This window comes from Phodopus roborovskii, unplaced genomic scaffold (assembly GCF_943737965.1).
Source record: "Phodopus roborovskii unplaced genomic scaffold, PHOROB, whole genome shotgun sequence".
NCBI lineage: Eukaryota > Metazoa > Chordata > Mammalia > Rodentia > Cricetidae > Phodopus > Phodopus roborovskii.
The window spans coordinates 12,280,511-12,286,568 of NW_026126480.1; the positions used below are offsets into that span (position 1 = coordinate 12,280,511).

The window sequence follows — 6,058 nt, forward strand, 5'->3', positions numbered from 1 at the left end:
GTGTTGGGGTGAGGCCCTCACTTCATCTGGCGACTAGCACTGTGCTGGCGACAGTCTACAACATGGTTTCCATCTTTGAGCTTGCCTGCATCTACTCCACACTCATCTTTCACAACCATGGGATGATGAGATGATGCTCAAGGAGGATATAATCAATGCCCTCATTAAAGCAGCTGGTGTCAATGTTGAACCTTCTGGCCTGGCCTGTTTGCAAAGGCCCTGGCCAACATCATCGTAGGGGCTGGTAGACCTGCTCCAGCATCTGGAGCCACACCAGCAGGTGGCCCTGCCCCCTCCACCGCCATCACTGCCCCAGCTGAGGAGAAGAAAGTGGAAGCAAAGAAGGAAGAATCTGAGGACTCTGATGATGACATGGGCTTTGGTCTTTTTGACTAAGCCTCTTGTTAACATGTCCAATAAAATGATGAACCTGTAGGGGGAAAAAAAAGACTGCACATCTGGCAACAAAATGTCTGACCACATGGTGGAAGGAGAAAACTGACTCTTGCAAGTTGTCACCTGACCTCCACACAAGTGTTCCTACATCCATGTGAATGTACATAAGTACAAACACAATAAACAACAGAATAAATGGAAAAAAGAAAGGTTTGGCTGCATACGGTGGTTAGATGTCCCCCAGATGTTTCGGGTATTTGAATACTTGATCCCCAGTTGTGGTGACTGTCTGGGGATGGTGTGGCCTTGCTGGAAGAAGTGTGTCACTGGAGACTGGCTTTGAGAGTTCAAAGACTGATGCCATTCCCAGTTTTTCTGTTTCCTGCTTTCGGCTTGAGATGTGAGTTCTCAATGGCTGCTCCAGCCACCGTGCCTGCTGCCCACCTCCTTGTCAAGATGGACAGTTCCCTCTGGGACTGTTGGCTCCAAATAAAACTTCCTTCTCCAAGTTGCCTTGGTCCTGGTGTTTCATCACAGCAATAGAAAAATGACTAGGACAGCACACATCTTCCAAGCTGTGTCTTATAGTGTCATACCCATGACATACAGTGTCCTGTTATTAGGTGCTTGGTTGACGCTGATGAAAGTCAGAAAGGCTCCAGGCTGGAGATAGAACTCACCTGATAGAGAGCTTGGCTAGCATGCAGAGCCCCAAGCGTGACCCTTGGCACCACATAAACCAGACGTGGTGATGTTCGCCTGTGATCCCAGCACACAGGAGGCAGGGGAAGGTGGATCGGGAGATCAAGGTCCAAACAAGGTCACCCTGAGACACATGAGACCTGGTGTCAGAAAGAAAAAGAACCAGTCTCCAAGCCTCAGCCCACCTTATTGTAGCCACCTCCCCACTGAGAGCCCTGACTTTTAGTGTCCTCCCAGAAAAGAGTCAGTGACACCCGTGCCCCACTAGTATGTGCAGGTTGATCAAAAACACGATGGGGAGTGTGGGAAAGATGGCTCAGCAGCTAAGAGCACCAGCTGCTCATGCAGAGGACCAGAGTTCCTAGCACTCACATGACTGGAAGCTCACAAATGCCTGCAACTCCAGGTCCAAAGAATCTGACACCTTCTTCTTTCCTCCTCTAGTACTGGGCACACACACACGCGCACAGGCACACACACACACACACACACACAGGCACACACTCATACACAAACTTAAAATAAATAAATCTTTAAGAAAGAAATATGCCAAGTACTAGTAGCTCATGCCTTTAATACCAGCACTAAGGAAGCAGAGGCAGGCAGAACTCTGTGAGGTCAAGGCCAGCCTGGTCTACCGAGTGAGTTCCAGGACAGCCAGGACTGTTACGCAGAGCAACCCTGTGTAAAACAAATAAACAAAAAACAACAAAGAAATTTAAAAATACAGGAGAAGCTTGGCAGTGTCATTTCTTCCTTCTCTACCCAGACTCAGCCCACTGAGAAAGAGTGTGCAACAACATGCCCCTAAATTTCAACTGTGACTTAAGATCATCTGCACACAAACTAGATAGCTGAAACAAAATCAAAAGAAATTATCTTGACTTAATGTCCCTCATAGCCTTCAAATAAAAACCTCATTTAGACTTGACTGACATATGTAAATCACTTGACTGATGTGTGTAAACTCCTACTCTCTCATTCAAGTCCCTGGGGGCCAGGAACTGTCTTCTATTCGTTTCTGTGTTAATTAGAATAGGAGACTGTGCAGTTGAAGGGGAAGGGAGGGAGAAGAGGGAGGAGAAAGGGGGATGATCTAGGAGGTTGGGGTGGTCTTTGTTTAAGTTTTAAAACAGCCTTCTGAATTCACCATGTACTTTGAATTACTGGTCCTCCTGCCTCTGCCCTCTCCCTCAGTACTGAGATTCCAAAAGTGTATCACCAAGCCTGGCTCTAAGAGATTTTGATGGAGATAAGGATCCCAACGATTTGGGGTTCAGACTTTTGGAGACAGGAAGATAAGATTGATAAATAGTTCGAGGACCCATGGCTTCTGTCCTGAGTTATTTGGCTTTTGTTTTGTTCTCAGAATCAAACTCAGCATTTTGTGCCAGGCAAGCACCCTATCAACTGAGCTGCACCCGCCGCCCACTTCTTAAAAGAGGAGATTGAACCAGTACATCTAAGGGTCTTCAGTTCTGTGACCCCAAAGACTGTTTATCCCACCCTGGAGTCCTGGCTTCAACTTCTGCCTCTTGGACTTGATGTAAACTCACAAGATGGTCAATCTGCCAGAGGAGGCCCACCCAAGGAGGTGGACTCCTGAGCTCTGTGACCCCACAACCGCCATGTGCCTACCCTCAGTGAAGTCATTCAAAAGAAATCCAAGGCTGGAGAGATGGCTCAGCAGTGCTCCTGCAGGGGACCCGAGATCTGTCTTAGGCCAGGTGGTGCACAATGCCTGTGATTCCAGTTTGAGGGCATCCAGTGCATCTTGCCTCCACTAACATGCACACGTGTGTGATGGGAGATGTTATTCTGTAAATATGTTTCTCATACTAGTTAATGAACAAAGCACTGTTGGCCAAAGGAAAACAAGATAGGCGGGACTAGGAAACAAGGAGGATTCGAGGAAGTAGTAAGGAGGAGTCAGCATAGAGAGACTGGAGAGAACAGAGGCCAGCCCTACTCTCCAGTAAGATGAGACTACATGGAAATACTTAAATTAATAGAAATGGGTTAATACTTAAGACAGAGCTAGCCAATAGAAACAAGTAACAGGCCAACAACATTATATCTAATACAGGGTCTTGTGTGTTATTTGGGGCTGGCACGGTGGTGGGACAGACTGACGGAAAACCTTACTCCTAACACATGTGCATTTGCATATACATACACACACTTTAAAAATAAATAAAACCTTAAAAAAAAAGAAAGGAAATCTACCTTTCTCAAATTATTCTAGTATATCAAGCAGAAATGAACGAGTTTGAACTAAATTCAATGACAATAGTGATACCGTACATACTGACTTGTTAGAAATCTCATGAATCATAATATATTTTTAAATTAACATTGAAACATTGGCATTTTTATTCTATTTCCTTTCCATTTATTTGTTTGTCTGTTTGTTTATATGGAGACTGTGTCTTTCTATGTAGCTCTGGCTGTCCTGGAATTTGTTATATAGACCTAGCTTGTCTCTGTCCTACAAGTGCTGGAATTAAAAGCCTTCATTTTGGCATTTTCTTTTTTCTTTTGGGAGGATTTGGATTTTCAAGACAGGATTTCTCTGTATAACAGTCCTGGCAGTCCTGGAACTCACTCTGTAGAGCAGGCTGGCCTCAAACTCACAGAGATCCACCTGCCTCTGCCTCTCGAGTGCTGGGATTAAGGGTGTGTGCCACCACACCCAGCCGTTTTGGCGTTCTTCATACAGATTTGGTTTGGTCAATCCTCCTCCCCTGCTCTTATCTCCATCTTTTCCCTACACTCTGCTCATAACCATCAATAGTTCCTTTACCTCCACCATCTCATCTTACTCTATTATCTCCTCACATCCCTTCCTTAAAACCTTCTCTCCTGTCATGGTCCCCTTTCTCCTTTTATATCGCTTACCACCCCACTCACCCACCCTATCTCCCCACCGCCACACGTGCACACAAACACACACACACACAAAAGTTAGGATCCACATATAAGAAAGAACACATAATTTCTTTCTATTGCCATTTGAGAATGAATCAGGGTCTCCCTGGGTGGCCGTGAGATTTTAAAAGCAACCAAGGCTGCCATGACGACATCTGGGGGAGTCCTGGGAGAAGCAGCTGTGCAACTGACATCTCCTACAGTCTCCCCAAAATGGTTGGGTCAAAGCAGGTGTGTGTCCACACACAGCATGCACACCACTACCACCTGCTTAGCTTCAGGAGTAGCAACGACGTGGCTCATGTGTCTGCCAGACCTGAGAACAGCAGAAGCGATTCCAGCTGGGCTTTGATCTCTGCCTGCCTTGGGGATGACACTGGGTTTGCTCCGAGGCCACTACCACTACAGCCAACATAGAGATCGGCAGCTATTGATCAAGTAGCTGAATGCCTGCACCCAACAGCTTCAGCCATTAGAAGAAGAGATCCACACTGGTGGCTCAACTACAGCTTCTGCTTCTTAGTTCCAGTCAAAGGAGTCCAGCTCCCCCTGGACTGGAGCAGCTTCCTAAACACAGAACTAGTAAGTTTCAAAACATTGGTGAAGGACAAGTATGGAGTGCAAAGAGATTTTGAGAGGCAGACCTTCATGTCCATGTCATAGTAAAAATATAGATTCACAAGTGAGAGCAGCTCAGTTTCTCCTATACTGTGGAGGCTTCCTGTGACCTGCATCAGAGACCTAAATAAAGTTACATATTGGAGCTGACAAGCTGACAGGCAGGTAAATGCACTTACTGCCACCTTTGACTTTGACATGTATAACATGGCCTGTGTACCCTATATCACATAATAAATGTAATTTTTAAAAATTAAAAATTCATACCTTGCACATCAACAAAAATAAAAACAAATTGCTCACAGCTCCTTTCCACGGCTCCTTTCCCCAGTGAATCCAGCCCATCGGAATAGAAGTCCTCTGTGTATCATTATGCAGGATTCACACCTAGAAGTTCAAGTTCAAGTTCTGTTTATTGCCAAAGGTTTAAAAGTTCAGAAACTAGAAGACATACTTTAAGGTTAGCATCATTGTTTACCGTATTTTGTTATTATTATTTTTTTGAGACAGTGTTTCTCTGTCTAGCCCTGGCTGTCCTGGAACTCACCATTTATACCAGGCTGGCCTCATACGCAGAGATCCATCTGCCTCTGCATCCAGTGCTGGAATTAAAGTCATTCATCACCACCATCCAGCTAATGTTTTTTTTTTTTAAATAAACCAACTTTTGCCAAACAGGAGGCATATTTCTATAATCCCAGCATTGAGGAAGCCAAAGCAAGATATTTGCCTCAAGCGCATGGCCAATATCAAGCCAGATAGGGCTACATAGCAAGACCCTGTCTTAAGGAAAGGGGAAAAAAGTGGGCCAGAGAGATGGCTCAGTGGTTAAGAGCACTGACTGCTCTTCTAGAGGACCTGGGTTCAATTCCCAACATGCACATGTCAGCTCACAACTGTCTGTAACTCCAGTTACAGGGGACCTGACACCCATAGGAAAATATCAATGCATATAAAATAAAATAAATAAATTAGAAAATATTTAATTCAACTTTAAACAAGATGTGGTGACAGCATTTCAAAGGCTGAGGCAGCAGGATCATAAATTAAGGGCCAGTGTGGACTACATACTGAGACATGGTTTCAACAGGGGTGTTTTGTTTGGTTTTGCACACACACACACACACACACACACACACACACACACACACATTACCAGGCTGTGGTGTTATATACCTTTAATACCAGAGCTCAGGAGGCAGAGGGATCTCTGAATTCGAGGACACACTGGACTACAGAGCAAGTTCCAGGACAGCCAGGTTTTTTCAAGACAGAGAAACCCTGTCTTGAAAAATGGGAGAAGAAGAAGCAGAAAAAGAAGGAGAATCAGTTGAGGAGGGGAATCTACTCAATATTTTTAGCAAGAACTACCAGAAATATTGGAAATGTTTGACTTTTTATCATGCTGGTGTTT

The 6,058-nt window shown here is 44.9% G+C and overlaps 1 pseudogene; it reads left to right on the forward strand.

Moving 5' to 3' along the window:
* The first annotated feature begins 47 nt into the window (after positions 1-47).
* LOC127227971 (60S acidic ribosomal protein P1-like) lies at positions 48-422 on the forward strand (annotated as a pseudogene).
* The last annotated feature ends 5,636 nt before the right edge of the window (positions 423-6,058 follow it).